Here is a 10,288-nt window from a genome sequence, read left to right as displayed (position 1 = left end):
TTTAGGCATTAATTAATCCTCATAACCTCCTCAGGATGTAGTTCAGTATAATATGGTGAGTGGGTTGCACACAGAGACAGAGGCAGTCAAAACACCTAGCTGCATCCAAAATCTGTCCACACTCTACCAGCGAGGTGCCCCGAGGGGCACCACAGTGCAGCATGAAGCATTACCAGGGCTGTGCTTGTCCAAGAACAAAGAGCCAACCTAATCAGAAATGCTAATCCCAAACAGTAACATTTTGTGCTAAAATCTGTTTCTCCCTTCTTCACTGCATCTAAAAGCAGAAAATACAGAAATGTACCAAATGGCAGTTCTACCAGAGGCACATAAGTAAATTCTAATCAAAGTAGTGAAACTGTATCAATATAAAAGATGAACATGGCTCAGGTTAGAGAATCCCTTTCTTTTTGCGTACCCTGGAGTAACCGAGTACCACATGACTTAAGAGTAAATAATTTTGACACATTTAAAATAATAAAATGGGAACTGCCAGCAGAGTTGCCAACAGGAACCCAGTTTTAGCCATCTACACCTTCCACAAAGGGAGAAAAGTTAGGCTTTTACCCGAAGATGCAGTATCTACCATGTGGCAGGTGGCCTCGCATATTAACACAGCTGTCAGCATTAACAGCAGCACCAACACATGCAAGCCAAAACAGATGGGGGAAACAGGTTCCTTTCGGCTTCAGATTAGAGTACTCGCATGTGGCCCATACGAGGTAATATTGCATCACCCAAGGCAGTGAGAAACCATTAAAACACAGTTGCAGAGGGGAGCAATGGCACAGAGGAGGAAAATGCCAAGCCGAAGCTCTCAATACGTTTTTTTTGTAGTTCATCCTGCCCAGAGTTCCACTTGGATCAGTATCTCAAATAAGAGAGGGGTGTGTGTGCTGTGCCTCTTCCACATCCACTAATTTTCTACTGCAATTCAGATTATAATGGTTGTGCACAAGGGAAACCTCCCCCTTTCTCCTTAACTGCTTTAGAGTGAGCAGATGGTAAAACTTTAATTGTGCTTTCTGAATTTCCTCCCTTTTATGGGTCTTTAAAATCTTGAGTCAAATCTTTTGTTTTGTTTGGATACCAAAAAGGAAAGCAAGTTTCCATTGTACTGGTTTATGAAGAGCCCTCCTCTCATACCCAGTTTTAGAACTTTTCTGATACATTAAAGTCATAACTAGGGGAGAAATGCAGTCTTAAAACCACCAAACTAAACAATTTAGCACTATTAAATCAAAAAACCCCCAAACATTCTCAAACTGTTTGCATTGTCGGACCACTACAATAAGAAATGGTCTTATGTTTTGAGGTACAACCCTGCTAAACAAAAGCATAGTTCAGTTTTCTGTTTCATACATGTCTAATGCATTTATCTATAAAAATATTTTGTCTGCCTTGGCTACTTTTTCTTGTTAATAGGCAATCCCATTTTCCAGGCTCTTACAGAACATGTCTACAGGTAGATGCGGCACAAATAGCAATAGTATTTTAATAATGGATGGTCCCTTACCTATCTGTTTCCTTTCCAGTGTGTAATATATTATGGCAAGGTTTCTAATAGGTGGCATGAAACCATGAATTAATAAATACATATAATGGAGTCATCACATGTAATATTTCCTAGCCATTTTTGACAATGTTAATTGTCCAGATGTTGAAACAAATACTGATGACTAAAATCTCTAATCTATGCTTATTTTAAAATGAAGGTGAACAACAGAATTGAAGATTTGGGTGTTGGATATGTTATTACACAGATGAAGCACGTTAGCAAGGATTGCTAGGATGTATTTTCTATCTAGCTATGACCTTCTGCTGTAAAGCGTGCACTGCGCAGCTTCCAGCAATCCTCACATCCTTTAACTGTGAACACACAGTTCCTCCATTTGTTTTACTGAAAATGGTTTAAAAGAGAGCCACACTGTCAGCTGCTATTGTTCAAATGCCTTCGTGTCTGGAGAAGACAGCTGGAAATGACTCATGGTGTTAACTGCAGTTACTGAGAGCTGTATTATTTTGGATAAGATTTATACACTGTGCCACCTACGGCCAAGGTTCAGTGTAGTAATTAAAATCTTTAAATTGACCTTTCGGAAGGCCTCTTCTATTTGTTTTCTACACTATAATTTGTGACATTTACATTTACCCAATAGCAGAAGTGCTAAAATGGAAAACTAATTGTAAAGAACAAAATAAAAAGTGACCAACACCAGAACCTCTTTTAAAATAGACTTTCACTGCACCTGGGCATGGAGCAAAAAGCATTCAGAAGCCTCATACGATGGTGGTATGTATGCACCTAACTACTCTAGATGAGGACCAAAGTCCTTTTCTGTTAATTCTAACAGAATTGATAACTTTCAGCTGATTAGCACAGCTTGTCTGGAAGGGTTTCAAGACATTTTTCATAGCACCTCATATTAATTACACCTGTGTGAATACAAAGATGAAACTCGCTTGTGCTCTTACCAATGCTAATCACTGCAAAACACCCTACCCCAACTGGAGCTCAAGAAAATCTGCATTTCATACAATGAGGTATCTGTAAAACCATCTATTCTGGATTATACTTCCTTGCTAAGCCAATCTATCTGTTCACCACCACCCTTGCTAGAAAAACGAAGGTTAAACAAAGTGCTTCAGTAAGCTAATTTCACCCAACTTCTAGGATATGTTGTATATATGGTAAAAAGCAGCACAAATAATTTAGTGTCCAGAAGAATGCAAGAGCTTTCAAAAAGAGGTGTCTTACATGCAAATAAAGGAAGACCATGAAATACATAACCAGCAACTCGCACATTGTAATTCATTTAACACTTTTCCACCTAGAATGTCTTTTGAATATCAGACTTGTAGTTAAAAAAGGAATATACACTTTTCTGTACAAATCTACACACTTAAAAATATCAAGCCAAATTACTAATATTCTAAAGGCTTACCCTATTTCCATGCATGCACGTAAAAGTAGATTTTTCAATTTGCAGATTACTAATCAGTTTTCAATTGTGGTGCAAGCCTATGTACAGTAAACTTAAGCCTCTGGACAGCAGACTTGCCTTTTTTAGTTACCTTTCAAAGATTTCTTAAAACCAGTCCTTGGACCCCAAGGCTTCGTAGAACTACTGACTGCAAAACACTGTCAGAGACGCACCAATTCCGCCCCTTTGTCTATCCTGCTGGATTTCACAACACAATACTTTTTAACCCGATGAACTGAGCCCTTTATAAAACATTATTCAAAATGTTTGAAAATTAGAAAAAAAAAGTAAACTCTTACTACATTCATAGTGAGCACATGTATTAGTATATTCCAAAAGGAAGAATCATCTTTAGTGTCTGAAGAAATACACTGCAAAATATTCTGTATGTAAAAATGACTGTAAGTACACCAGTCTCTAACAAGCAGAATTCTTACGGATTTGAGCCAAACAGGATCATAAAAGCTTTTGGCTGCAAATGTTGCAGAATCCCATCTGGTTTCATGGAACAACTTATTTTCTTTTCCACTTCATTTAAGCTTCCAGAAAGAAATTAAAAAAAAAAAGAAAAAAAAGAAAAAAGAGAGCTTTTCTTATGTATACAAATTATATCCACAAGTTATTCCAAACAGGCAGAAAATACTTCAATCTTATTACAGAACAAACAGAAAAACAGAGTCTAATTCTTGGCATACCAGTTTCACATAACAGTAAACAGTATGTATAGCATACAGAAAAAGGGTAAGAAATATTAAAGCCCAAGTTTGTAAGAATGTGAGTGACCGTTAATCAGACTATGCCTAGTTAGCTGGATAAGTAACAGCATAACTGACATCCCCCCTCCCTTTTTTTTTTTTAAGCCCAACACAACAGAACCTTTAGTAGGGGAAAGAATAATTCTCTTAATACCCAAGAACAAAAATTCTGAACAATCCATATGTTTCCTCACTCAAGCATTCATTGTTATTGAAGTCAGAGAAGAAAAGCTTTTTCAGCGAAGTAAACACCATCATAAGGAAATGTGTGGCTAATGGGCATATAAGCCTGAAACTCAGTCTTTTTATCTGATGTTCTTTAGAAATATTTTCTGTATGTACAGCTTTAGTCCAATAAAATGTGAGCAATAAGACTAAAGGGGTTTCCCTACGATGGAAGACAGCATTTTATAGGATGCACTTACTGTAGCTCATAAATACTAGATATACAGCAGTTTTTCCAAATTTTTGTTCAGGGTGTGAACTGCTGCTGAAAAGAAAGGTTCACAGTATCTCTTCATTAAATCAATTCCCTGAATAAAGCTGTAAACTTTTCTTTATATTAGGAATTGATTGAAGTGCTGCTATTTAGTATGATGCCAACATCAGATCAACTGTCATTCATTTAACTACTTAGGCATTGCTACAGCCTTGAAGAAAGCACGTAGGTATTTTGTATCCTGCATAAATCGAGGACTTATTTATTAAAATGCATTACCTGACATGATGACAGAACAGACACCTCAAGTAAAGCATGGCACTTATTACCCACAAAAGGGGTTTTTTTTATCCTTTTTTGAACCATTGCATGACACATCAGAGTAGACAGACAACTAAGTAGTACTTTAACAGTTATGAAATGGGTGAAAAGGAAATTTGGTACTCAAAAATATTCCTACAACCTGAACTAGTTGATTTTGGATACATGTCTTAATTTCCAGAAACTGTAATGCTACAACACGAAAGATCTGTACATATGCTAATATTGATAAGTCAGCACTGAAGTGGCTATTCTGCAATTGTTTTCTAAGATAAAATTGATTATTCTTATTTTATAATGGTACCAATTAAAGAAATAGTAAGGCTCAAACCTTAATTGCAATATGCAGCAATACTTTCTAACCACTACATTGGATTAGTTTATAGGTGAATTCAGCCTGCTTTGAGACTGCTGCCAAAAATTTTTTAAAGCATTAACTGGCTCCTAATTTAAACCTCAGCAGAGGACTTAAAAACCAATTACCCATGGGTTCTAGGCACCTCAAAACAGAGTAACACTTTCCCTTTGAAAACTACCTTAAGAATGTAAAAGATCCCCTAACAAAAGGGGTGGGGGAGGGAGGAGGGGAAGTATTACAAGACACAAGCATCACCTTTCCCAGCAGAAACATTCTACCCTTGAGAAGAAACCCTTCATCCACCCTTACTCCTCTAAAGCAAGAATGTAACTACTGGCCAACAAAATCACATGTCACAGACAAAGATGTTAAATTGGGACCAAGTTGGTTCCATGTAATCCATTGCTATTATAATAAGTGATGAAAAAATTCATGGAATATTGTTATCATTGAAAACAACATACACTTTCTGGTTCATTGAATCCATTTGTTACTTGTTACATCAATTTTTAGACACTTGTTTTCCTGTTCAGTTTAGGCTAATAAATGTTGGTGGATAAGATTAAAACATACAGAGATTTACTTGCAGAGTGAAATTTTAAGTAAAAAAAAAGCATTGCAAAGTTTTTCCCTAGTAACACGTTTAAACCTGTGTGATCATAAATACAGACGATGTCAGGAACAGCAACAATGCCCAACAGCCAATAATAACTCTTTTTACTCATGACTGCCTATTTTGCACAAATCACATTATGCCATTTCCTCTAAATTGGAAGTGTTACCACTTAATCCCTGTCTAATGGTTATATCCTTTATTAGTGGAATAAACTTCCGACTGGACTGTACTACAAACTTCTATTTTTACTATATATTTCACTGGAATTATTCCTGGGGAACCTTGGCATCCAGAGGCCTCTTGCCAAGTTCTGCTATTCTTTTACATGGTTTCAACTCCATGGTTTTAAAACTTGGGGATTGTTTCCCCTCTTAAGTTTGTACAGGCATGCCTACATTAGTTAGTTCAGGTCACAAGGGTACTTTAAAGATCATCCTCGTTAACAGTGCTTTTGTTTACATGGGAAAGTAGGCTGGGAGTACACAAACTGAATTCTTTTTGTATGAAACCACACTGGAAAGCTCAGAGTGCACGCAACATGCTCCAACAACTACGAGGCACTCAGTCTGGAGGGTCAGAAAGGAGCCAGGCTGAAGGAGACTCACACACAGACTGGGGACATCAGGTCCTCAGCACCAACTACCTTGCTCTACAAAAGCAGTTTGATGGGGCTGCTCTCCTTACTAGGGAGCCTGTATTGCCAAGCATCCCCTTCAGTCATTTATCATGGTTACTTCATTGAGCCTCAAGAGGCTTGGGTTCCTTTAATATTCATTAGCATTAGCATGACTCTTCTTCAGCCCAAACAAACTTCTTCCACACACCCCAATTTCCTTGATTTCTTACATCCTTTCCTTACTGTCTTTTCTTCTCTTTACCGAGAACTGTTAGGCAACTCTTCAACTAACTAAATTTGGTCCAGTAACTATCTTGCTAGGCCTACAATCTACTTACTGATCTCCGAAGACAAAGTTGTTTTTAAAAAGACTGCCTAACATGAAGTTTCTAAATTTACACTTCTTTTACTAAACAAGTTAACCTGATCTTCAAAGGTGCCCCCTGAATCACAGAGAAATTACTTACACTCCCTTGTGAGTTGGTGCCCAAGTAATATGATTACAATACAATTAAGTTCATCTTCTGATAAACAGTTTGTAAAACATAAGATCATTTAATGGTAGACAAGAGACATTAACAGCCGAGCTTTCATTTTAAGGATTATTTGAAAAAGGGTAGTAGGAGTGGGTTTCATGCTATCATTAGAAAAGCGGAATAAGTAAACATGGCAGATTCGCATGGTGAGATCCTGACATCCACTGAAAGAGAACAGTACGTTATCACATATGCACTGTACTTCTGAGAACAAGTACTTCATATGGCTAGAAATATTCAGCCAATTAAGTAGCAATCCAACTGACTGAACACTGGCAAATGAATTCTGAAGTGCTGGTTCACACCAACACAGATGCTTTCATGATGTGACTTACTGTGACAGGAGCTACAGAGCCTCAGAACTAAAGCATGGTTACAGAATATTACTAAAAACACTTGGCATTTGTTACAAGACAGCATTATAAGTCCTGAATTCTGATTAGCTATCACACATAATATTACTTTTGCATAGTAACAGTGCATTTTACAATTTAAGCAGTCAAGTACGGGCTGTGCAATAATAATAAAAAAAGATCAGGGCATATCAAGTTAACCTTTCAAAGCAAACTTTCCTGACCTTTCTGAAAGAGGAGAGTTGAAGCCTTTTCTCAGTAGTCCCCTTTTTTGCTTTATTATTCCAGTCTTCTGTGACCTTCTCTCATTATCTATTTTGTTTCTCAAAAAAAAAAAAAACCAACAGGGAAGGGAGCTGCAAAGTTTCACTCGCGAAGTACTCAGCAAAAGTTAAAAGGGCAGACCAGAAAGTTTAGGAGCAAGATTTGTAAGGATTTCTGTGAAACAGAAATAAGGCAGGCCAGAAAGAATTAAAGAAACAGATGACAAAAATTAATCGTAAGGAGAGTGATTTCCCAAACAAGTAAAACTTAAAAAAACCCCAAACAAATAGAACTTTTAAGATTAAACTGTATTTCTTGGCATAAGAAATGTTTGCTTTTAAGGACAAGTATTTTGAATCAATGTTAATTTTATTTCTTATTACTAACAAAATGTTATTTCCTAGTTTGAGCTTCTAAGAGATAAGCTGCTTTCTGAGACAGAGGGTTGCACAGCTGTTTTAAGGCAGCACTGAAATGCAACATCACCATTCCACATATTACCACATCAGAATGCCTTCCTGTAGACAACTAAGCAGCGCAGCTGAGCTGTTATGTCTAGCCTTTCACAGCAGCTTATCTTTCTTATTAGTAAATAAAAAAATCCAAGCATATTATAGAGGGCTGAGATTAAAAGAAGGATCCATTACATTTTCATCCTAACACTTAGAACTGTACTTGCTTAACAGAAAATTGCCCAGGAGTCTTCAGGCCACATAGACTCCCAGCATACCTGCAAGTAGCTACAGGTTAAACACATGAAGTTCCCATGGACTCATGTCCTGAGTACCAGAGAGGCAAGGCTAGAAAGAATTAGGATTCACACATTTACCTGATAGCCCCATTTGGTAAAGAAGAGATGTAGAAGGCAACACTTTGTATGTGAGAATGACTGCCTCATGTTTCAGCTGAAAATGCTACACTCTTAAGCATTACCAAGCGCATTTTAAGGAAATTCAAAAATACGTAGGAGGGCAGTGTGCTTAGTTAGTGCACAGAAGCAACAGCACATAACATTGTGTGGTGTGTAAAGACCACACTCTCTCTTTTTCAGTCACTCTATTGCCTTTCAAGTTCCCACTTAATGCATACACCTATAGTAACATGGAGGGAAAAAAAAGGGAATATTCTGCAAGTCTCATTTAAACCTCCAAAGGAACTTGTCTGCTTTGTTCTTAAGGCGCAATGAACTTGTACATGCAAACTGTCTTGGAGCATCCAGGTAGAACACATTAATTATTTTAACATCCTAAAAATAATGGCAGAACAGCATTGAAGACTGACAGCTACTGGGCCCTCCGAAAACAACTACAAAGAAGCTTTTTTGCACAGATGCATGAGGCTTTTGTGCAAAATATAATCCTTGTACCAAATTCAAAGTTATTAGACCAACTCAAGGCTGTAGCAACTGTGTATGCCTGTACACCACAAGGGGGAGGAGAAGTGAACATGCAGGCATCCCCCCGGTAGTTTTATGTTCACAGAACAATCACAAATGTTCTAGAAGCGAGACACAAGTAATGGCTGAAGCAGTAAGGGGCTGGGGAGCAGATCAAGCGTTTCACTAACAGGACTGTCCGCATTCCCGCTCCTTCCAACAGGTCTCCATCCAGCCCAGTGTCCTGGTAGGAGAGGAAAAGAAAGAGCTGCTGAAGAAAAAATACCAAAAACAAAAAAAAAAAACAAGAAGGGGAACAATAATCGACATAAATAACTAACTGCTGTTTTCAAAAAGGTCTTATTAACCACATCAGAAAGCAAAAAGTAAAAGACAATAAGGTACTTTCCTCAGATTTGTGGGTGGAAGAACAAAGTAGAAGGTTCAAACAGCTTCCCATGATAGTAAAGGCAATCCATCAGATAAACATAATACTTTGTGTAGTCCAACATAAACAAACAAAAATAATCAGAAAGCCATCAAGGTCCAGATTATTCAAGAAAGTCAGAAACGCAGATACATTTTCTGTAAGAACTTAAATTCTCTCTGTTAGAAAAAAATTAATGCCAACTTAAAATTAAACATTTCATTTAAATAAGCCATATAAGTGAACCAAAGAAATTACAAAATACTTATATACTCAGCAAAAGACATTTCCAACAAGTATTATTTTTGTTACCGTATTATCCAATGCAAAGTAAACCTGAAAATTATCTGCTCCGCAATTCAGAGTTAGAAAAACATCTCAGAATTATATATTTTTCCTCCTTTGTATTTGATTTTGTATAGATATTTAGATTCAGAGTTGACAGACGGCCAAAAGTGTCACAGAAAGAGACATGAAAGAAATACTTCCATGACAAACTGAACTGTCAGAATTATGGCATCCTGTAAGAAAGATTTTTTTACAGCACAACTTAGTTCCCTCTAGCAAAGCAGGGGAGTTAATTTTAACTGTTTAATAATAACAGCTGAAAGTACATGGAACTGTTATACCATTTCAGGCAGGTCCCTTTGCTCCAAATATTTCTCTATTAAGTGAGCCATTGAAGGCATGCTTACAGAACATTTGTGCGTTTTATATGTTAATAAGGGGGGGGGGGGGGAGTTTTGCAAGACCTACATATTACATCTCCCACAAGAGCCAGCTAACCACTCAGTCAAATACAGTCTTCAGCATCCCCAGTGCCAGTCTGCTTGTTTCTTGGACAAGGGAGAAGGGATTAAAGGGGAAGAAATGGCATGACAAAAATAAAGTTATTAGCATTGGCTTAATTTTTTTACCTACGGTACATCTTTTAAGTCAGAAAGTTTATTAAAAATTATTCTTGAAAGTAAAACAGTTTTTATACACAACAGAAGTATAAGACACATTTCATATTAATGATCCAGTAAACTAGTAAACTGTCCCTTAACTGTGTTTCCAAAATATAACTTTCAACCATATGCTCCATAAATATCTGGAAGAGCAGTCTAGTTTATTAGAAAGTGTAACAAATATATGCAATTAAAAAAAAGCTTAGCAAAAGAAATACCATTTTATTACAGTATACGGTGCTATTTCCATTGAAAAATTGACAAATTCCAAATGAAATTAACAGAAAACCAAAA

The sequence above is a fragment of the Pygoscelis adeliae genome, unplaced genomic scaffold (genome assembly GCF_000699105.1).
Source record: "Pygoscelis adeliae isolate BGI_AS28 unplaced genomic scaffold, ASM69910v1 Scaffold124, whole genome shotgun sequence".
NCBI lineage: Eukaryota > Metazoa > Chordata > Aves > Sphenisciformes > Spheniscidae > Pygoscelis > Pygoscelis adeliae.
Note: the sequence above shows the minus strand (reverse complement) of the source record.